The following is a 25,643-nucleotide window of genomic DNA, read 5'->3' on the forward strand; positions in this document are numbered from 1 at the left end:
TAAATTTGGTTCCTTATAGCACACAACTATGCACATTAAACATTGCTACTTTCACACAAACAGCACCCTCTCTAGATTTGAACCTAGAAACCATGACATTAATGTGAAAATTTGAGATTATTTTCAGTATTTAGCATATACACAGACATTATAAAGAAGAGAAAAGGAATTATACATACTCAATCTGTGATGTCATTAAGGGTCCAAGGTAAGCATTTTCACACAGTTATCCTTTGTAATTTCTCAGTAGATTTGTAGATTAATGGGATATTTACAATGGTTAAGTTAATAATTCCTGAGACAATAGTAACAGATGTTTTCAATACTACGGTGTTTTCTTCCATTTCTTTTGTGAGTAGTGTTCTCAGTTTCATACTTTTTAACACAAATGCAATGTCAGTTGGATTTATTTTGAGAATATATGTTTGTATATTGAAATGTGATGTGTTTCATATGAATTACAGATAACTTTTTACTCAGGAGCACAGTTAGATCATAAGCATTTAATAATGCAATTGTTATAAAGGTTATCCCTAAGTCAGTCAATGTAATCCTCCTGACTTATTGGTAACTGTATTCTCCCTGACATACCCTCAGTAAGTGTACATCAATGTGGCAGCAGTGTGAAACAATTAGTTATTCTTGCAGTAATACTAATCATTCATATTTGCAAACCCCTTAGCAAGCAACACTTCTCAATGCTTGTTCTTGTACTACTAGGGAGTGTACATGACAGTGTGTAGGTAGCCACACCATGTTTATGTGCCCAGCACTTCTTCCAAGTTGAATGATTCATAAATGCTAATGAGTTGACACTTGATTTGCATATTCACAGCACTCACTGAGGTTAATCTGCACATATAGAAGGTCATTGTGGTGGTAAGAGACTTGTGTCATAGTATGGGAGACTGCTTGAATCCATAGACTGATAGTGCTGTTTTACTGCTGTAATTGTAATTGTTAGGGTACTGTCATACAAATGCTGTAAAGGAATGTGATATTTATTTACAAATACATTTTTAAATGTTATCGATGGCTTACATTTAAAATAGCATTGGGTAATGTCTGCAGTTTGTCCATTAGAATTATTATAGCATGCATTGCAGTTGTTTGTTTTAAGTAAACTGAGATAATGTTGCCTGCCTTTATAGCAAAATTTCTCCCATAATGTGAACGTATATTATAAAAAAGTGTTACATGAGTAGTAGCAATGGTAACATTACATTGTAGTCCCATAACTGAATTAAGCCTGCATATATGCCTGACATCAACAGAATGTTATTTTAAATGGTAACATGTTTAACGTCTTACATTTTAATTCATAGATTTTGTTAATGCTGCTTTCTGTTGTGGACTTAAACATTCTTGTCATCCTTACCAAATGTTTGTGTCATTAATTTCATTTAAATTTTTTTTTTTGGGGGGGTATACTTGTGTATTACATGTGTATAGTCCTAGAGAGCATAAATTGTTTGTGTTCTTTTTCATCCCATACAGGGATATGGCTCCCAAGATATCTGGCCATGTAAACCAGAATTCTGTAATGCTGAGAATGAGGTATTAGTGTAGGCACTCTATTAATATGGATTGCACATACTAGAGAAAATCAAAGCTAACAAGTTCTTTCGTAACCATTTTTGGCAACAGGTAGTCAATGATGTCAATGCTGTGGGTGTCCATGCCCATGACTGCAGCCAAATTAGACAATGGGCCAGCAACATGATCACCAAAGCCACTGCTATAGCACAGGAACAGAGGGCTACTGGTAGTAGTTCTGCTATTGAACCACTACCAACTGAGATGGAGAAGTTCCTGTCCACTGTAAGGGATCCGGACAGCTCATTAGGGACTTTCAGAGTAGTTGTTGACATATGTGCTGAGGTAGAGGATGACCAAAGCATGTCTACTAGTGAAGCTCCAGATATTCCATATTAATAATTATCTTTTATAGATATTGATATATATATATATATATATATATATATATATATATATATAGAGAGAGAGAGAGAGATGAGGGAGAAAAGTAAAGTGGAGAGAGACTGCACAGATCTCATCCCTCATTCATCTCCATTTGGTCTATCTAGGCTCATCTGGTGCTGAGTTTCCATGACCACCTGCCAATGGTATGGCCAGTTGGCTATAACTTTTACTACTACTACTACTACTACTACTACTACTATTACTATTACTATTACTATTACTATTACTATTACTATTAGTATAATTATCGCTATTACTGTATATAAAGTTTCTTTGTCTACCTTAATTTTTTTTAACTGTACTTGAATCTACTCTTGCTTAACTTTGGTTTTAAGTATCATAAATTTGATCAGTTTTCTTCTATTTCTTTATTTTTGTGTTTTATTACTTGTTATCACAGGTGAGCCTGCCATTGGCAATGTGGAACTCCTATTGCCTGATGTTGCAGTATTATTAGCCAATGATGATGGTGATGGCAGTGATGAAGAGGCACTGTCTCAGGATGCAGAGAGTCAGTCTCACACTGAGTTTCTGGCTTCCACATCCTCTGCCCAGAGTTTATACAGAGTTAGTATGCCTATGCATACCCATGACATGGAGCCACCAGAGATAGGACAGTGTGGGGGTGACATGGTTCATTAGGATAGTGTGGCTACTCCCATAGCCAGTGTGAGGGGGAAGTGCATTACAAAGGTGTTGGTAGAGGTCCTCAGAGGAGGCCTGCTATCCACCCTCCAACTGATGTTGGTGTGTCAATAGGTGCCACACAACATATGCATACAGCCATCATGGAGGCACAGTCACAATTCCTCCAGGACCTCGCAAGTGATAGTCTGAGTACTGCATGTTGTATATTCTGACATACAAGACTATCTGAACCATGTGGGTGACTCCTTGGACAGGATGAATAACTCACTGGATTGGACAGTGTCTGTAGTGGAATATCTGCTGGGGGGTTGTCAGCATCCACATGGTAGAAGAGGCACTACATCATCAGGTGCTAGCAGACGTGGACATGCCAGATCCTGCTCCCAAAGTGGCACCACTTCCACTGCTCCATCAGTGATTGATGTATCAACACCCAGATATGGTAGGCCATGATTTTATGGTAATGGGCATGTTTATGATGAGAGTTCATCCAGCAAACATCGTTCATGTTCAGGTAGCATCCCAACATCAAAGCAGGGCCATGGAACTAGCAGTGTAGCTCCTAGTAGTGGTAGTTTTCATGGTCAGGGATGGGGATGGTGAACTGAATACTCTACCTTGCACAACTGTCACCTGTCTGAGATGCCAGTAAGTAGTGCTAGCACAAGTGCTTTGATTGTGTTCATGCAGAGCCACACACACAAGTATATAAACATTATTACTGAATACTATAAAGCTGTTGCTACCGGCCCTGATACTTGCTGATGAACTGGTTTCTAACTTTCACACACTCACTTCTTTGGTGTCAAGGTTTCCCTTCTGTTAACCCCCCTTCCCCCAGCCTGTGCAAGTGATGATGACTGTGCCCTGTCCTTTGCATATTTCTTTGTGACTTAGGGTTAAGTGACAGAGTGGGCAGCTAATGCTTGCTCACTCAGATGTTTGCTTTAATCGTATGTATTACAAAAAGTACTTTTATAGTTCTTTTCTTGTTCGCCTGTAAATGTTTGGTTATGTACTTCTTGATCCATATTGTATTTGTTCTAGTATTCTTACTATGCAGTTCTACTACTTATTAATTAGTGCTTGCTCAGCACCTTGTGCAAATGATGGTAAGATTGCCCTGGTCACTGTTGGGGTATCTACACTGGGCAATTGTAATGAATGATGCACAGTATTTGGCAGAATCATATAACCATATTGCCTATATCACTCATAAGTTACTGATGACATTCCTCTACAGTTGACCCATGTTTTATCTTACTGACATACAATACTTGCATATGAGGCTAATCATTTATATATCTCTTTTTATAGGTGCATCACTTACCTTGGTTAATACAGCTGCTACAAAATGAGTGTTTGGGGGTTGACTTTGTCTGATGTCACAGAACACAACCATTACATGATTAAGTAAAGGTTGAGAAATTTTGCAGACATCACCTTTTCTGTTTGTATGTGCTTAGCATCTAGGTTTTCAATAAGGTAGTAAATGTGTGTACTAGCCTCTGCTAGCATATTGTGCACATCTACATCTCCCAGGATCATCCACAGCTGCTGTTTCTTCCTCGGACTCCTCATCTGTATCTGCTGACCCTGCTAGACCTGCCTGTGATCCTAATAAATGCGGTCCTTGGCTTTGTTGTCCTTGTTACAGCTGTTGCCTGACAGTTATATTGTGCAACATGGCACAGACTGTGATTATTTTGGCCAAGGTGGCAGGGTCATACTGCAGAGCACAACTGATGTGCTGGGACATCAGAACCTTAATTTGAGCAAGCCAAAAACACACTCTATAATATTCTTAGTTTAAGCACGAGCATCATTGTATCCTTGCTTGGTGGGGTTGTGTGGGTTTCTCATGGGTGACATGAGTCAAGCTTCCAGAGTATAACCTGAATCCTCCACTAGATGCCCTTGTGGAAAGTCACCCCTAGCAAACCTTCCATACAGGTCACAGGTGTGCTGTATGTGCATATCATGATAAATGCCAGGGTTACCTGCACACATGTTATTGATGATCCATAAGGTGTTACAGACCACCTGACAGTTGTTAGAGTGATATCCTTTCCTCTTGATGTACCTCCTTCCCTGTTCACCAGGTGGAGCTTTTATTTCTATGTGTTTACAGTCTGTGAACACCCCCACCCCACCTCCACCCCAGAGCATCAGGGAAGTGTGATATAGCATATAATTGTTGGGGTCCCTATTATATCATTGAAAGAACAGATCATCAAATGACATTTCAAATGGCATTTTATCAAACATGTATCTCTCAACAATTTCTGTATCATGCAGTCCACGATAAACCAAACGTATTCTGAACACACTTCTCCTTCTAGGCTGAGGTCTGGCAGGAGCAGCAGCTGCACCTTCATATTAAGCCTGTTACACACATAGGTTATTGATAGCAGCAGGAACTCCCAACCTTTTTATTCTGAGTGTGTTCATGATTGTATTCCAAAGAGTACTGGAACTGAGGCCAAAAGGGAGCACCATGTATACATGTACACTTTATATGTATGTATATGTATGCTGTATCAGATTGCTTAATTAGCATGTGTTTCACCTATTTATGGCTTCATTAGCATATTATGCCATATACCCTTGTTTTCAAGGTGGGTGTTCTAGGCAGAGCTTTTTAATGAATACCTAACAGTGAGCTTGCTTGTGAGCGACACGAGCACACACTAAGCGTGAAGTGTTTTAATTCGTGAATCTAAATTTTTGCATCAAAGTATGTTTAATCTGGTACTTTAGCGAATAATGAGAATATATCCACCCTATGAAGTTCTAAGCCTAGATCTTCTTGCAGTATTTACCATTCTTTGTCATTCTCTCTAATTTCCCTGACCTGTAATAACTCTACATATCTGTGTGTGTGTGTGTGTGTGTGTGTGTGTGTGTGTGTGTGTGTGTGTGTGTGTGTGTGTGTGTGTGTGTGTGTGTGTGTGTGTGTGTGTGTGTGTGTGTGTGTGTGTGTGTTTGTGTTTGAACACATTGATATCTGCTGCCTTTCTAAGCTCAGCATTCTTTTTTTGCATGTAACCATTTTTTTTTTTCATTTTTCTTGGGTATCTATCCTAGGATGGATGAACATTTACACCACTTGTTTTGGAGTAGCTTACCATTAGCTACTGTATTTTATCTGTCCGAATAATCTGCTCTGCCTCCATACATACTATTCACATGTACCTTTGGTAGTGCATTCAGAAGAGTATGCTGTCTCTAAATCCCTCTTATGTAGTAACATTACAATGGTGGAACTTTCTTGCATACCAGGCATGAAATGTATACGGTGTATTCCAGATTCACACATTGTAAACTGACTTCATAAGATCCACCCACAGCCTTAAATGGGTTAGTCACATGCTATACCATACACATTTGCTACTCAAGTTTATAATCATGTCAAATATAAAGTTTTCAGTTGACAGCTGAAGCAATCGTATGTCATAAGAAGCATTTTTTCTCTATCAACCCCAAAGACTTGGTGAAAGGAGATTGAGTTGGAAAAATAGAAAAAATAAATAAATCTTGATGAAATCGTACAGTTACCTTAAGGAAGTCCTCTTGTACAAAAATTTAGTACATGACAATAAAAGACTTTGACAGCCACATAAAGCATAACTTATCATCAGAAAGCAAAGTGGTGGAAGGATAAATATAAAAAAAGGTTCATGTAATACAATGGTTGTATACAGTGTGATAGCTTTCTCTTTCACTTGAGTGTAAAATAATTTTACAAAAAATGCTTAAGCTTTGGGAAAGTTAAATCATCAATGCAGTCTCAGTACTACCTGTCTTTATTAAATTCAGAAAGCAAATGACAGTACTTGATTCTTCTGTGCCATTAACATACTGAACAATGAGATCATATTTAATTATACAAATAGTCCAGGTATCAGACAAAATGGTAATACTCATGGCAACACTATTCTGTCCATTTTAGATGTGCTTTTCCTGAGTAGACTGGAGCAGATATAAAGTCATAAAGGGAGAGGCTGAGAACAGGCTTGAAAGTGTGCAGCTCCACACAGCAGTGAAGACACAAATTAATGGAAGTTTATAATATTATTATAAGATTACTTATTACAATTTATTAAATTACTACATGTTGTGCATCTCATGAAGTGAGAGGAACTCAAAGGAAATTCTGAAAGTACAAATACGTCAATCATGATAGTAATTAAGGGATGTAGTATTCATTCCTTTTTCATTTTGAAGTTTTCTCTTTAACACAGATAAGTCACAGAGGAGCAGCAGCCTATTTGAGCTCTCAGTGGGATCAAAACAGAAAAACTAGATTTGGACAGCGTGCCAGTCAATCGCAAGATGCACCCACACACACGTGCCCATTCACATAAACCATGCACACCAATGGACAATTTGGAAAACCTCCAATTAAATTAGTCCACCCAGTGAAAAACCATGTGGACTCAGGAAGGGCATGTAAAGTCTATACTGATGATACTCTGGCTAAGAACCAGGTTGTAAACCAAATGTTGTGAGGAAAATAACCTAATTGTTGTCCCAGTTTACTACGAAAAACTTTAGTTTTCTTTTTTTTTAATGTTTTCATGTACATGGAGATGGGAGAAGGAAGTAAGAAGGGGTGCAGCCCTCAAACCACTTTGCACCAGCCATCCCTGCCACTAGCATGCATAACTCAGTGTTACTACAGAAATATTTTTGCAGGGGGATATAAACTTTAATGCTATCTAAAGACAAGGAAAAGACTCAATAAGTTCCATGTCTGATACATTTACTGAAGTATAAACAATCCTGAAATATGTTAGGATGAAAAACTATACATGGAAATATATCACACAACATGATGGCACCCTATCACAGTGCATCCAAGGATGAAAAACTCTACATGGAATTATATCACAAATTATGTCACACAACATGATAATGTCATAGCACAATGCATCCTGGAATGATACACTCATTACGGATGGCATGAAAAGTTTTCAGCCTCTCATCTATGCACTTTTACATCTCATTTTTTTATACAGAGTTATCATACATAGTAGTACATTAGTCCGCCATACAACTCTGTAAATCATAAGAGTGCAGGATGCAAGTAAAACAGTTTGTGGTTCTATGGCAGGAACCTATCAGGTCATTTAAATTAAATATGTTTTGAAATCTAGTGCCAACATTTCCAACAGTAATGTACAGCAAACCTGAGAAATGGTGAGAAACCTAACATGGATAACTTGATATCTGCCTGGTATAGTATAGAGTACATTTCATAATGGCATAGACTTTAATGGTTGGCATTTTATTTTTCTTTCTTTGTGGTTATCCTTCACCTGGGTGAATATTTTTACCTCATATATGACTTTAGTTGATTTGATCATGGACCAGAGTTCCCTGTTTAGTTTAGCAACATCAGTTTTAGCATCCTGATAGTTAAATTTATTTTTGCATGCAATGAGTTTATTTTTCTTTTATTATAAAGCATTTTTATATATGTCTTCCACCCTAGGAGTTAATTCTTAAATCTGGCATTGTATTTATTTCAGGGGGGGCAGGTACATCTATGTGCATATAATTTAGAAGTAAAGATTTCACATAAGCAGTAGAGTCATTAGATTGGAAAGGGATTTTGCATTTAGTCATTACTCAGTTTTATCATATTAGGCTTCATATAATCTTGGAATACCTTGGTATTAGAAAATGTTTTTGGTTTCAGGCTTATGGTGGATGAAACTGATTTCTGGTCCATTCTGACCAGGGAAGAAGTGACAATTGGTGGGTTGCAACGCTGTCCCATATTTTTATAATTTACGTTATAGTTATATAAACAGAAACACATGAAGACACACACACACACACACACACACACACACACACACACACACACACACACACACACACACACACACACGTGCACACACACACACACACACACATATATATATATATATATATATATATATATATATATATATATATATATATATATATATATATGCTTGCAGGTATGCACGTGTATGCATATGGGTATATGCAAGCTGATCTAACACACATTAAATCGACTCAGATATCCCAAAAAAAAGTTAGCAGTCTAAAATGAATAACAGCAACTATGCATGCCCCAAGAAGTAATCCTCCTGTAATCCCCCTGCTACATATATGTGGACTAGTGGTTAGGATTTGGTGCTCTCACCACTACGGCTTGGGTTTGATTCCTGGTCAGGGAAGCTTTGCTGCATTTGAGTGGGGTTTGGCATAGTGGTTAAGGTGTTTACCTCACAGACAGAAGGTACAGGATTTGATTTTCACCTTTGGTCATTGACCAATTATTATGTTGTTTGAACCAGGCTCTGCTGAGGTTGATCATCTCTGGGATGTTTTACAAAATTCCTGAGGCTCCAAGATGAATCTAAGTGTATTTTCATTTATTTCCACTTATTTTATTGCATTTGCACTTGCCTTTTGTTTTTGTCTGTGCCTTATAGCTAATTTATCACATTTGCACTATTTTAAAACAATTTACTGGTTAACTGCATTTCATTATTGTTTAACTGTATTTCATTGATATTTACTGCAATTCATTACTTTTGCTGTATTTTACTGCATTTCATTACTGTTTATCTGCATTTTTGTCATACTGGGAGTTCTGTTTTTGTCTGCAAGTGGTTAATATGTGCTTTTCTGTGAGTTTCACTGTGTTCTTAACCCTTAAATTGAGTAGCATAGTGCAGATACCGGTTTGCTGCATCCAGAGCTGTTTGATTTTGCCTTCTGTATTTCTGGCAGCCATGTTTGTCTTCTGTGTTTCTGGCAGCCATCTTGTATTAGTAGGTGCCTATCTTATCTTCTAATGAGAGTAGCAGGGCTGCCTGGACCTTGTTTGGCACAGGTTGATTGGTAAAGTGAGCAGGGGCTAGCAGGATTGGCTAGATTTCTGTGTTACCAGAATCTTCTATTTATTGTGGAATTTAAACCCTGGTTTGGGCTTGTTTGCTCATCACATACCACAGCTGCACTTTTTTAACCCATTGTGAGGTATTCTACCTAAAAATTTTCCCTTATTAGCATTTGAGTGATCACCTAGTAGTTATCATCTTAGACCTTACATCCTTTACCCCCTTAGCTCTCTCTGTCCTTTTTCTCAAAGATTCTGACAAATATGGATGGACAATTTGCTATGGTTTCTCCTGACAGTCTGGTTGATGTGGGCATCCAGAGACAGTGTATCAACTGACTCATGTATATGGACAACTGTCTACTACTACCACCTAGGAACACAGTTTGTGAGAGATGCAATTACATTAAGAACCTAGAGTCTATTCTCTTTCCCTCACAAGCTAGTATATCTGCCACTGAAAAGGCTGTCAGCACAAACACCACACCTCAAATACCACCCACACCTACACAACACACACCTATATATATATATATATATATATATATATATATATATATATATATATATCTACGGAGGTCCTCAACAAAAACATACCCAAACAAAACAGACCTCCGAGGCAAAAACACAAGCAAACTCCACTGCCCACCACACAACACACAGTACACACATCTGTGTCTCACAGCCACTTAGGCCTAACCATAAATCCAACATATTAGTCATCGGAGACTCCATTGTGAGACACACAGATGTACCCCTCACCAGGCTGGATAAGGGGAAAGTCACGGTTAGTTGTTTGTCAGCTGTCAGAATCCCTCATATCATCCATGCACTCAAGTCTCTTAACAACAGGTACTGTTATGACTTTGTCATAGTCCATGTTGGCATTTTTAGCTGGTGGAACAGAGAGCTGTAATCCTGAGTTGATGTACCTCCCTTGACTATATGAAGAGAGATATGATAGAGCTCGGTGAATATGTGCCCAGGCAGGAATGTCTCTGGTCTTAAGCAGCATTCTACCATCACCTAGAATGATGCCTCAATAAAAACAGAAAATGATTGACTTTAAAAATTGACTTAGTTTCTGGAGTCATTTCAAGGAAATCCAGTCCCTGACAGCCTGGGAAGACATGATCGACAGACCACAATGCTTTGCCGGAGATGGCCTGCATCTGTCTCCCTTGGGCTTCAGACTTCTGGCAAAGTCTCTTGCCTCCCCTATAGTGCCTTTTTAGGCAATGCCATGAGGTAAAAACTATGAACATGAAAATTTCATCAAAATGCAAATTAAAGGTCATGTTGCTAAATGCTTGGATTCTATACATGAAACTGCACTCATTGCAAGCATTCTTAACCCTGGAAGATGCTGACATTTGTGCAGTCACAGAAACCTGGTTCAAAGCTACAGAGAGCACACCAACTATACCAGGTTACTCATCCTATCATACATTCAGACCCCATACAGTGGGCAGCAAAGCAAAAGAAGGTGGAGTTGCAATATATATTAAAGACATATACACCTCCAGGCTGGTCAAACAGTATGATGCACAGGAGACACTCCAGGTGCAGTTAACAGCTGACAAAACCCCTATTCAAATCATAACTAGCTACAGGCACCCAACTTTGACTGAAGATGCCCACTCCACCTATCTGGACCTATTCAAATCTATCAAGATTCAACCCTTTACCCTGATCTTGGGCAACTTTAATTATCCAACTATAGATTATAAGAACTACTCATGCCAAAACACAAATGCCCAGAGATTCCTTGATTTTGTCACAGCAAATGTTGTGGACCAGCTCGTTGACACCCCCACAAGAGGTGATAATATCTTGGACTTGGTATTAACCAGCATGAGTAACCACTGCAGTATCTCTACAGTGTTATCATCCCTGGTAAGATCCAACCACAAAGCAGTCACTTTCAAAGTCCCCATTTTCCCAGATGCCCCCCAGCTAGGGTCAAACAACAAAATTTCTCCCAAACTGATTACAACCTCCTGAGGGAAGGTATAAAAAGATTCACAGCCCCCTCCCCACCATAGGAACTGGCACATATGTCCAGACCTATGCCAAAGTAATATATGAGCATTTATATAGCTGCATGAAAGCAGGAATACCTGACAGGACAAAGTCCTCCTCCTCATGGAAGAGTAAACATGTCTGGTGGACATCTGCAATAAATAAACTCTATAGTAAAATGGAAAAAAATGCTGTCCAGGGCTAAGAAGGAGCAAATGCCTAAGTGGAAGCATTCTCTCCTTAGTCTGAACAAGCAAATAAGAGCACTAGTGAAATCTTCCAAAGCAAATTTCAAGTCCAAACTGGCCACATCTACTAAAGACAATTATAAGGCCTTTTTCATATATGTCCACAATCTCAAAGGAAGCTCTCAGATCTGCTCAGAATTGGTGGTCAAGGGCACCACATACACAAATGCAGTAGATATAGCCAACCTGCTGGCAGACCGGTTCAGTGAAAACTTCAGTCCTCTGTCCCACAATCAGTAAATCAGGACATCCTCAGCAGCTGCCCCCCTCCCCTTATCTCTAGGGAGCAAGTCATCATTGCCTTCTCAAAGGCAAAAAATACAGCCTCCATGGGACGAGATAATTTTCCAGGCTGCATCCTACATGAACTCAGACAGGAACTTGCAGCATCATTATGCACTCTATTCAACCAAAGCCTGAGTATCAGTGTCATCCCAGCTGAGGGGAGGACACCCACTGTCATCCCTTTGTGCAAAGGTGGAGCGTCCACCGAGCCAGGAAATTATAGATCCATCAGCCTAACTAGCCTGATCTGCAAAGCCATGGAATGGATTATCATGGACATCATTAACAAGGACATTGGCAACCTTCAAACACTCGATCCCACATAGTTTGGTTTCATCAAGGGGAGGTCATATCTGTTAAATTTGGTTGACTTCTTTGAGACAGTCACCAAAGCCATGGACAAGAGGAAGACCCATGGACAAGGGGAAGACATGCACATCACCTACCTTGACCTGACCAAAGCCTTCAATACTATTCCCCAGTCGGTTATAATAGATAAACTCTCTCAACTAGGCATCACTCTATATGTTACCAGATGGGTAGCAAAATGGTTCACTGATAGAACCCACCTAGTCAAAATAGGGGGAAGCCACCTCAAGCAGTAGACCCATAATGAGAGGTGTAGCTCAGTGACTGGTCTCGGGGCCTCTGTTGTTTGGGATATACTTTTCTGAGGTACAGGCCAAAACCAGTGGGCAGATGACTGCAAGCTGGGCACTGTAATCAATTCCCCTAGTGATGTGGACATCCTCCAAGAGGGTCTAACCGAAGCAAATGACTGGTGCCAGAAACATGGTCTCAAACTGAATGCCAAAAAATGCATCATCATTCCCTTTGGGGAGAGTGATGTCCCCACAAAGTATCACATTAATAACAAGGTCTTAAGCATACAATCAGTTCTGAGAGACTTGGGCACCCAGGTTGATAGCAAACTGATTTTTGACCATCATATTGCCTCCATTGTATGGAAAGCTTTCTACATGACCCACCTCATTAGTAAGGATATCTCATCCAGGGACAAGGAGGTCATAACGTCCTTGTATTCTTCCCTTATAAGACCCATTATTGCATGTATCTCACAGAGCACATGCAACAGCTGGAGAGACCACAGAGGCTCCTCACCACGAGAATCCAGGGCCTCAAACACCTACACTATACAGATAGATTAAAACCCTGTCCTTCTACACAGTTTTATACAGACTCCTTAGAGGTGATCTCTGTCTGGCATACAAAGCAATATCAGACCCTGCCTTGATGGGACTTCTGCATATAAGTCAAGATCCACTCGAGTAACCTGCACACTTGACCTCAACCTAGTCTATGACATCAATAGGACTTGTTGGTGGGACAGATTTGTGTACCAGAGACCCCCCCCTTCTATGGAATATACTCCCTCTCCATGTCAAGCAGAGTACCTCATTAACCTGTTTTAAGTGCAACCTAGATAACTGGATGGGGAACAGAAAATACACCCCTTGGATTCCACCTGTGTCTCTGGCTGGACAGGGGCTTCGGGTGCTGACTTGTCAAAACACGGACTAAATTCTTTGCTAGACTTGTAAGGGCCTCAGGACCAATAGCCTAGTCACTTACTATGATCTTATGATCCTATAAGACTGTACAATAGCAGGGAAAGGGTATAATCCCTTCCCTGCTACAGCAGTGATCGCTTAGTATTATATATAGGATACATTCATAATGTTGAATATTTGCAATATCAGTGCTCAAAAGATTAGAGTGGCTATGGTGGTGCAGCGGTTAGCGTTGCCACCTCACAGCAAAAGGTTCTCCAGTTCATTCCTCGGCTGGGGTGCCTTCTGTGCAGAGTCTGTATGTCCTCCCTGTGGTCTCATGGGTTTCCTCCTGATGCTCCAGTTTCCTCCCACATCCCAAAGACATGCTGTAGGTGGATTGGACACTCTAAATTGGCCCTAGGTGTGAGTGTGTGCATGTGTGTGTCTTCTGTGGAAGGTTGGGCATTGGGCTGGAAACTCGACACCGTAAAACTCCACTGCCAATCATGAGCGGACAGGTGATCCGCTGTGACGACCCCTAACCAGGAAATGCCGAAAGAAGAAGAAGAAGATCAATGCTCAAAAGATTGATCCCAACAGGTCAAATCACATAATGTCAACAGGCTGTATCACCAGTTGTACAGAGGACAGTAATATCACCAGTTATACACAAGACAGTAACTTGTTGTCTGATATAGCAGTACAGTGGGGCTTGAGCGTTTGCCCTTTCTCCCATGAAGTGCAGTTTTAGAATTGGTGCATGTAAGTAGCAGGGTGTGTGTGTGGATATTGTATATTTATTTTCAGTCAACATTTTGTGGGCCGACCTTTTGGGGTCAATCTGTTGTGCAAAGTCAGTATTATAAGAGTTCATTGTTCATATAAATACACACGCACTCATAAATATATATATATATATATATATATGTGTGTGTGTGTGTGTGTGTGTGTGTGTGTGTGTGTGTGTGTGTGTGTGTGTGTGTGTGTGTGTGTGTGTGTGTGTGTGTGTGTGTGTGTGTGTGTGTGTGTGTGTGTGTGTGTGTGTGTGTGTGTGTGTGTGTGTGTGTGTGTGTGTGTGTGTGTGTGTGTGTGTGAGTGTGTGTGTGTGTGTGTGTGTGTGTGTGTGTGTGTGTGTACATACATATACATGTGTGCATTATATGAATGATATATATCATATGTAAAAACAAAGAGAGAGAAGAGAAAGAAAACTTAGTCTAACTGAAATTATAGTCATTCCTTTTTCTACACAGCCACTGAGATATGCAACTCATGAAAAGGATATGCAGCATACTGCTATATGCAGTCATGGACAGCAAACAGCTTTCTATACTAGGAATGTGACATAGGTATGAACAAAATAGTTTACAGAAGAATATGCATCAGTGTTCACAAAAGATGCCAGAAGCATTTCAGTGGAAGTATCACTGTCTATGTACAGTGGATTCTAAATGTAGCTCTGCAAATGTAAAATGTATAGCAGTATAGATAGCATTTTCCAGACATCTTTTCAGCTTCAAGAAACACATAGCAAAAGCACTATGGTTGTCTATATATGTATATATGTATCTATATAAATATATACTGAGCATAGACCTAAAAAAGTGATACAGAATAAATTATATGGCATACAAGTATACATAACTTGGTATCAGGCACTATTTCCCCGTGTAGAGGTAGTCTTATATATGTGAACATCTCAGAACACTACAAATGCATATGACACATTGTTGCCGTATACTGTTCTTCAGCACTATATATCATTATTAGACCTCCTTGACTAACAATGGTTCAGAATTTCAGGGAATGATGCCATGCAGAGCCAATGCCTGCTAAACCTTGTTGAGCCTAAAAGTATGTACCAAACAGAAAAAGTCTTACAGAGGGTGTCACAACTTTGAGGGGGTTGACACACCTAAAAAGATGCTCATGCTTAACGGTTCACAGTGGTCTTTTGAATGATGGCAGCATAGAGTGGATTGAGTTTCCCCATATCGGTGAGGTCATCCTCCATGAGAAGCAATGTTAGATCTGAGTCTTATTCTTCTCATGTTCATTCCAGCTTGTGACCTTGGCCTGGAAGGGGGTAAATACTCAACTAATGCTGTATTACTGTAGTATCACTGACAGGAAGGCTCAGGGGAGCCAGACTTCCTCAAACATCATCACATCCTGCAGAACCACTACAGATAGACAAACTAAAGTTCTGCAGGTAAATATATATCTGATGCAGGGCATATTACTAGAGTGAAAGTTGAACATAGATACAGTAATGGAAAGGAAGAACCACTAGATGTCAGGAACATGGACACAGGCACTAAGTCATGTGGCAAATGTTCCATTTGCCAATATATAACCAAAACTTTTGAAGAAATAAATGAAAAAAATTTGAAATGAAAGGAAGTTTTACATGTAAAAGTAAAGGCATGATTTATGCTATCAGATGTGAATGTAATACATTTTATGTGGGAGAAACCAAAAGAAGTTTAGCTGAAATTGTTAAAGAACATATAAGAGATATAAAAAAATTATAGAATAGTTAGTCCTTTGGGAGAACATAGTAATGTTAAACATGGAGGGGCTCCTTTAAAATTTAAAGTTACAGTTTTAGAACAAATTAACTCTAAATATATTAGTGAGAATAGGGTAAAATACCTTTTAAGAAAGAAAGAATCAATTTTAATTTTGAAATATAATAGTTTACAACCCATGGGTTTAAATAGGGAATGTAATTGGAAGAGTTTTATGTAATATTTATGCAATATTGTTTTCAACATTTGTTATAGAGTTAAGAATGTGAAATGTTGATTTTAATATTTAGAATTTTAGTAAATTACTTAATTGATTGATTAATTGGTATTGTATATAAATGCTTGGTTTAATCTAATTCATTACTCTGTAAAGGCTGCTTGACCGAGGAGGTACGAGGTTTTATTGGCATCTGTGTTATTCTAGCATCACATTTGTGTGATATTGTTATAATATCAGCTGTTGTTCCAGCTCATTGTTCTTATGATATTGTTTTTTGGATTATCTTCATCGGTGCTGACTACTTAATTCTGCAGTCGCTGAAGAAACTGTATTTGTGGAATTGACTTAAAGAAGTGGAGTTCCTGGCATCTAGCGGTTCTTCTTTTTCTTATTAACTACTTTTGTGGTTCGTGGATCGATACAGTAATGTCTAGCTTTTTCAGGTATGCCTTGAATATCACAGATAGAATAAAGTTCCGTATAGTCACACCTGGCATACCTCTCAACTGTGTAGATTTTTGCAGAATGTCCAGCTTTTTGCCTGATACTTTTGGTCTATTTCTCATAAAATCTATGGTTTTCTGGCAAATCACTGAAGACTGAACTTACTAAACAATGACATATATTTTAATTTAAGACTTCACATCCTTCAGAAAATGCATGCCGACACAAACCATGTTGTTCTAGCAGCTTTCTAAGTTTATAAGAACTGTATTTAAAAATTGTCTCTATTCTGGGGCCTTTGCACACCCCCAGCCCCACCTCATTATTTTAGGTTTTGTCCAACTTTTTTTGTGCTAAGAGATTGAAAGGTACCTGAATATAGATACAGTGAATATCTGTTAATATGGGTTGGTGTGAAGAGTATGACCATATACGTGTTCAATATTGAAAAGTATAATGCAATGTGTAACTCAAAGTTGATATAGCATCACACATGATAACAATGCAATTGTTGTGTATACAAGATAACTATAACGATATGGTTGCATACCTCTCCTAAGCAGTGTCTCTGCTGTACTAACCAGCATCTAATACTATTATAAAAGGCGTGTCATGCTGGTAAAAGTGCAATTATTTGTGTAAGGACCTGAACAGCTATGATCAGCAAATTACTCAATTATCCAGGACTACTTGTTGCATATTTGTAGGACAGGTTATATGACTATGCAACAGGAGAGATGTGATATTTGAGGTATTTCCATCACTGGTATACACAGATAGAATAAACTCCATTCAGCATGCATTATGTTTACACAAACAGTTTAGTAAACGTGCAATGAATATTATGACAGTGATAAAAAATAGGTTCTAGGTTCCTTCTCATGTTTTAGTATATCATATTTTAGTATATTCTGTCATTGTGGTAAGATGCACATAGTGGTGGAAGTGTCATAGGCTGGTGCATCTTTATGTATTTGGCAGGGGTATGTTACAGTTTTATATCTGCAAGTGCCGATGGTATATATAACAGATGGAGCTAGGTAGAGGGTGTATTATCAATGTAGCAATATGCAGGGATGGTCGTCTTATGAAAAAGATCCCATTGTACACTTCTTGAAATCGAGTTTCAGACTGTAGCTCTGGCATTGGTTATTAGTCTGTGTCAGACTTCTTGGGGGATAGTTGCATCAGGGAGGGGGTTTAATTACAGCACATACTGTAGTTTGCAATCATCTGTGAACTCAGGCAGCTAGTGACCTTTGACATTAGCCTTGACTTCACAGAAGTGGATATCAAACAGGAGTTGTCCCAGCACTAAGCTCCAAAATGCTCTGCTAGTGACCCACCTATTTGTGGAGGTAGAATTCCTATTCTAACTTCTTTGGTCCTATCTGTGAGCCAGCTGGCTATCCAGTAGGTGACAAAGGGGTTTATACCTGATTTAGTGAGGTTGCCTACAATGCATAATTGTGGTATTGTGTTGAATGCCTTGGCGAGGTCAAGGTAGGCAGTATACAACATTTTGCCATTGTCCATTGAGTTGGTGACCTTCTTGAAGGAATCCACCAGGTTGAGTAAGCATGACTTGTCCTTGAAAGTTATCTGAGCTGGATCCAATGTCTGAAGGTTTCATGTGTCATCATTTATCATATCCAGGATTATTCTTGATATTGCTTTGCATATTAGAGTAGTCAGGTCGATAGTTTCTTGGACCTGTGGATGACCCATCCTTGTGCAGAAGGATAAACACTACAGTACTCCATTTTTTGGCACAAAGCCTGTTTGGAGGCTATAGTTAAATAGTGATTCTAGTGGGCCTGATAGTTCATATTTTAAACTAAGAAGGCATCCTAGGATATTATTAGTCCCACTGATGTGGTATTTTTGGACTTTGAGAGTGTATTTAGGACCTGTTCTCCAGTGATAGCTGAGACAGTTATGGTGGGAGTCATTTCTTGAGGGGTGTTGGGGGGGAGAAAGTGGGGTGAAATTTGAGCTAAATTTATAAGCCAGTAGATTTGCTATATCCTCTTGTTCAGTATAGGTGGCTCCATTTACAATTAGTTCAACACATTGCTGTGCATTGCCCTTAGGGTTGCAGGCACAGCATGTAGAATGTATTCTGACTGACTTTTGACTGGGAGGCTACTTTTAACTCATGTTTGGCTTTGGCAGAGTTAATTAGTCTCCTACATTTTTCTTTTTTTTAGTTTTTTGAGGGATTCTTACCTTGCTGAGCACTGCCCTTTCTATTCTTGGATAGGTTCATAGGTTCATAGGTTCATACTAGGCTATCTGCCCTGGGGCAATTATAAGCCTAGCCCGATTCTGTATGGCTTACGCCACCCCTTGATTTGAGTTTACTGTTTTTTTTTTAGTTTAGCTTTACTGTGCCTCTGTCTAATAGTGACACAGGAGTAATCCTGGGACAAACCACACGATCCCCATCCACTTATCGAGATCTCTTTGAAGAGAGATTCAGGTGCTCTGCCTGCCTCACATGAACTGGAATTTCCCATCAGGCCCGAGAGGAGCCTCTGGGTTATGAACCTTGTCTTCCAGCAAGTTCTATTTATTTCTTCTGTGTTGTTCAAGTCCCTCGAGTTCGTCCATGATCCGGATGTGATTTTCTTCCTTTTATTACACAAACTGTTTATGTTGGTATTCCATAGGGTGACTTACTTTTTGAGTTTGTACTGTGCTTATTTTTGATTGGTACTGTTGCCTTCATTCAGTTATATATCTGATTATATAGGGGCTTTACGAATGACTCTGTATAGCTGCAATGTTCCCCAAACCTTGACATTTTGCCAGGGTGTCACTTAAAAGATGAAAATTTTCATTAGAATAATTCCCAAAAGTTCCATGTTAGCCAGACAGAAACACAGATAGTAGTACCCCCCATGACCAGTTCCAGTACCACCAGAGCAAGTTCAGGGGGAGGTAAGATATGCTGGTATAGCCAGCATGGAGCTGGGACACTGGAGGACTCAAGTCTGAGGGACCAAAAAAATTAAAACATCTCTAACAAGATTTTTACTAAAAAAAACACAAATAGAATGTTTCAAAACTTGATGGATTTATAGCTGAACATCTGAAAGATTTACTACAAAAAATAACAAGTTTGAATCTCTTTTAATTGCTTTTTCCTGTCAAGAAAACTAGAAAAACTAATTGTCTCAGAATGTACCACTCTAAGACCAGTGTACAGGACAGTACAATGAAAAAAAGAAATAAAAAACACCATCAGAGTAACATCAATGAGTTTTCTGTAAAGACAGATAAATTAGAAAGCAAAACAGACAATTTTAAAAAGGAAGGTAAAAAATAAGATGAAGTGCTGAGTGAATCTCTTAAACAACAATCAACACAAATCTTGAATATGGAACAGACAATGTCTGATTATGACAGAAGATTACTTGAAAATGAGAATAACACTGAATTTCTTCTGAAACAAAACAACTTATTCTGGGAAAAAAATAGAAGACTTAGGGAACAGATCTAGAAGGAATAACATCAGGATTTACAGAATTCCTGAAAAAGAAGAGGGAGACAATATGATTCAATTTAATACATGGCAGCCTAAAGGTTTGAACCTGCCTAAAGCTTTTTCCTTTGGCTTCAAAAGGACACATATATCACTTTCCAACTCATCTTTAAAAAAAAAAAAAGATAAGATTTTTCTCAAGTCAAGTTAATGATTTAGCCTTAAAAGCTGCAAGGACTAATTACCTAGTTAAAATTAAAGAAATACTATAACATTTGACAATGACTATTCAGCATTAGTGATGTAAAAGAGAAAAGCATGTGTGCCATTTGTTAAATGCTTAAAGAAAAACAATATAAAAGCATACATTTTGTTTCCAGCAAAAATAAGAATTCGCCTTTCAGAAGGAAAGAAGATTTTTAACACCTTGGAAGATGCAATGGACTTTATCCAGAAAAATCAAATCCTAGGAAAAACAGAAGAAATGGACTGGAATCTATTAACTTATTTGAAGAGAAATGCAACAACAAGAGATGGCTGGTTAATCAAAAAACAAATACAGTAAAAAACTGAAGGACAAATAAAAATCAATGTACTTCACTGTTATGAATTCTTATTAATTTAAAGAAGTGCTTGAATACTTATGAACAGTTGTGAACATTACTTTTGCTAGGTAAATAATTTCTTTCTTTCTTTCTTTCCCTACTTCAAATGGTTACTAGTTCCCTCTTTAAAATGTTAGTTTGATTCTTTTAGCTATATATTAAATTAAAGCCACTTATTTTCATTTAACGTTTTAAACTATTCATTTTATTAAAAGTTAATCATTATTATGATGAAACATAGGTGACACACTTTCTGATATCTTGGCATAGTTGAGTAATGTACTATTAAATATAAAACAAGATGCAACAAATGACACTAAAGAGGCATGCTAAGTTACATTCTGGGTTCTTACAGTGGTCCAGTAATGTGCTACTGATAGTATACTTGACATGCAACAGCACCCAGGAAAGAATGCTATGTTATAAACAAAGTATAAAAATATATCTTTTTACATATGTAAGAGTTATTATTGGAATGATATCAAATAATTAGAGTAACATTCACACTTTTACAAGTTAAACCTGGATCACACATAACCATCGTTCTCTTAATTCAAGTTTATAAGCTATGTCTCCTTTAAGAAATGAGTTATAGTAAACATCTCATGCAAATAATGCTTACTAAATCATTAAATGTTATTTGTTTAAAGACAATAGCTTTTTTATTGTTTTTTTAGTGGTTTGGAAGGGTGTGAGGGATTGATGTATAATGTAAAGGTGGCTTCTTGGATTCACTTGTGAACATTTTTGTGTGAATCATAGCTGATAAACTGTTCATTTGCAAGCCCTTGTCATGAGGACCAGCTTGAAGCAGCTTAATTAGAGTCAGGAGCAGTTTTGTGATGCTGCTGGAGTTCTAAAAATGATAAGAACTGTCCGGGTTACTTCTTCCTGCTTAAAAGTAAATAATCATAATATTTGAAATCATACACTAAGATGTCAATGAATACAAGTTAAATAATAAGCAAAAGACAGTCAATTGCACTCTAAACCAATGTCAGTTATTAAATAGTTCTGAATTCTTGCATTATACCAAAAGGATAAGTTATATACTAGCCTATAGAAAGACACTTCTGATAAAACATTTAGGATTGTTTCTCTGTTATTGCCTCTTTTTTAATGATAACAAAATGTAATATCTCAGAACAATTTATTATGGAAAGTTTTAATCTTAAAAGGGAAGATGTTTCTGATTTTTTTTCAGATACTATTAGACATAACATTTAAGGAAAAAATAAGACTGAATCTAACAGCAGTGTTTGATTAAAGAGTATCAAATATACAGGAGTAAATATAAATGTTCTATTATATGATATTCTAGACTAGGATTATAGCTAAAATATAAAATCTTGGAATATAGCAATAGTACAAGACATAGGGCAGGATTCATGAAGCCTCCGTGTAAGAGTTACAAGGCTTACACGGAGGCTGCAGTTAAACGGTGTGATGTCAGCATGTCATGCATATGCATGAGGGCATGCTGAATCACACCTAAGGCTAACACGGTCCGTGTAAGACAGTAGGGGGCGTGTCTGTAGGGTGAGCCCTGCAAACGGACACACTCACAGAAGAGTAAAAGTCCCCAAAGTAAACCCCCACGACAGAGTCCGTGTAAATGTGAATAAACACAACACAACACATGCCCCCACAGACTATGAACATAAAATGTAGAAATGAACAGCTTATATATTTTTTTATAAGTTGTAAAGATGTTTGCCCGTGAGTGCGCTCATTTGCGCGGGCGTGCCCGGCGCTTAGCCACAGTTAGCAGTCAGTGGAAAAGCATATAAGACCTAAATATGCAAAGTAAGCCAAGAAGCAATAGCGTAGCAGTAGAGACGCTATTGAAGAGGAGGCAGGCATGGTTCGAGCCCCCAGAACATCAATTTTTATTTTTAGTGAAATAAGCATGAAACAAGTCCCTGACATATATGTACATATATAAAATATTTTATGTAAAATGTAATGAAATGGGCCATGTATTTTGAAGAAATGTGAGATAAAAAAATAAAACAAAAATGTGAGATGTGCCCATAGCTGAGCTACAGTCTAACAAGTTGAAGATATCTGCTTGTAGGTATGCAGTGGTTTAACAGTTGTAAAATGAGTGCCCGTAGGTGAGCAGTGTTTAAACAGGTGTAAAATGAGTGCCCGTAGGTGAGCAGTGGTTTAATAGGTGTAAAATGAGTGCCCGGGGTTGAGCAGCATTTTAACACGCTGAAACTGTGTGCCTGTAGTTGAGTTGGGCGTAATGTGCATGCTGACAGCCAAACCACACGTAAACCAGCGTGATCCGTTTGCGCGGAGCTGCGCACCGCGCCAACAAGCTAACCGACGGGCAATGTTGAGCAAGCTGTATCAAAACTGCCTTTACACAGATACACCTCCTAGCCTGTGTAGACAGTCATAAAATATAAAAAGCAATGGCCAGGTTCGAACCCAGGATACCATGCACCATAGTCAAAGTACTGAACCACTAAGCCATGACAGTTGCACTTAAAAATGCAGTAATAGCATATATATAGGAATGAATAGAAAGAGGAGCATGACAAAGCAGGTTTTGTGAAGCTGATACAATTCCAAAATGGCCAATCACAGATAGGTGCGGGAAAAACGGCATATATAAGCCCCATAGGCAGGAATACACAGCATAACCGATTGTAGAACTGACTTGCAGCCAGGATGTCAGGTGTAGGTGAGGGTAGTTGCTTCTGAGCACAGAGGTAGGGTGTTGGGGAGTCCAAATATATGGTTTGGCTCCTCGTCCATAATCATGAGGCCCAACTCATGCAGGGCCAGGTCCTGTGGGGAGCATACAGGGCTGAGGCGTGGGACCGGTTGGCTCATGATCTCACCAGTGCCACAGGAATACCAAGGACTGGTGAGCAGGTCCGTCACCACCATGCGGACCTGAAGAGACGGAAGCAGGACCAACTGAACCGTTGGATCCAGGAGGCCCGGCAAATGCCCAATGCCCCACTACTGAGTAAGTTACATGTAATTATTTATGTAAGAAATTAACCTAGCTGATATTATGGAGATGTGTATTCCAATATTACTTTATTTATATTACAGCTGCAGGTGTCCATTCTGCGAAACGTCGAGCCTATGGCGATAGGCTGGTGCGGTTGCACCACCAGGCAGGTCAGTAATTCTCTCCCTGTAACTGTAAATAAATATATAAGTATGACAGTTAGCAAAAGAGTGCAGTGTAGTCACTAATTAATAAAATGTGCAAGTAACAGTGTAAGAGGGTTTGCAAGTATTGCTTGATTACAAAAGTGTGATGCAGCCTGTAATCCAAACATAAAAATGAAACAAGTCTGAAATAAAGATGTCCCACCTGTAATATAATAGTACATAACCTGCAGCAGGCTGAAAAGTACAGCTGCAGAAGCTGAGTAAAACACATGTGTGAAATATATCCCTGTTGAAATACAGAAACATGACATAAGTGAGACTGTTGGAAAGGATTGTTATAACTACAGGTAAAACATGTCAATAAAGCCTAGAATTAAGTACCATCCTGAATTGTAAAAATAAAACAAGTGAGAGAGTGTGAGAAAGAGGTATGAATCCACCAATAAAGTAGTAATAACTCCTGAATAAAGTATACTGCAGTCAGTACAGAATGAAATGAATGTGACAGGCAGAACCAAACAGTAACATGTGTTGAAAACAGTACTGCAGCTGGAATGTGTGTCCCAAAATCTGGATATGTTGCTCTCAGTCTGCAATATGCAGATAGTATGGTTGTCTGAAATACCAAACATCCACAGTTGTCTATAGCTATATAAAGCAAATGTAGCAGGAAGATGTAGCTGAACAGAGCCAGATATGAATGTGTATGAATAAAAATTAAATGTATATTGATGTAGCAGTAACATTCCTATCACCAACCTGAAGTAGTTATCACATAGGAAACTGTAGGCAGAACTGTAGTGTGTATATATCTGCAGCTAGTAGAAATGTACAGCATATGTATTGGTATTTGAAGTTGTTAATTACATTTTCTTCAACCTACCCTATAACCACATATAATCCATTCCACGTGAAATTGGTATGTGCAATCACAATTAACACCCCTGGACATTTGTCCTGTTGGTGCATACATATTTGCATGTATGTTGATGCATCTGCCCTGTTCATACATCCAAACCTGATGGCCTGTTGCCATCAATCAACCCTGCATGTTGTTGGATTGTGTATTGCTGTTCAAATTATCTGGAAACACCTCGGAACCACCAATGAGCGACTCGAACCAAAATAAACACCGCAGATTCAAGATGTAAAGTTTAATCCACAAAAAACGCCAATATATTTACTCGAAAGTAAATGCAATCAAACAGAATACAATATGATTGCTGACAATAGCACCTCAAGTTCCATACACACAGGAATATATTAACAGCAGTTGTTTAGCGCTTTCAACCATTTAGCAGTTGGTCTTCTTCAGAACTGCGTAATGAAGCGTTCTGGCTGTTTAAATTAACTTTTAGAGCCAAAATTTTTTTAAAAACTGTTCTAACTTAAAGGTGTATTGCACATCTGTATACATATACAACTAATTTTAAAATATTAATAAAACAATAATAGAACAATAATAGATAGATATTTCCAATTGTTTTGCATTCCTATCAACTAAAAAGTACATGATTTCTATTTTAAAGATTTTTAAAAGGCTGTTATGCTGTCTTAATACAGAACTATCTACTAAAGCCTGATTAACAAATACATAGGCAATAATAATAAATATTGTATATTACTATTTCT

This window comes from Protopterus annectens, chromosome 2.part0, assembly GCF_019279795.1.
Source record: "Protopterus annectens isolate FY-2018-M chromosome 2.part0, PAN1.0, whole genome shotgun sequence".
In the NCBI taxonomy this organism is placed as follows: Eukaryota; Metazoa; Chordata; order Ceratodontiformes; family Protopteridae; genus Protopterus; species Protopterus annectens.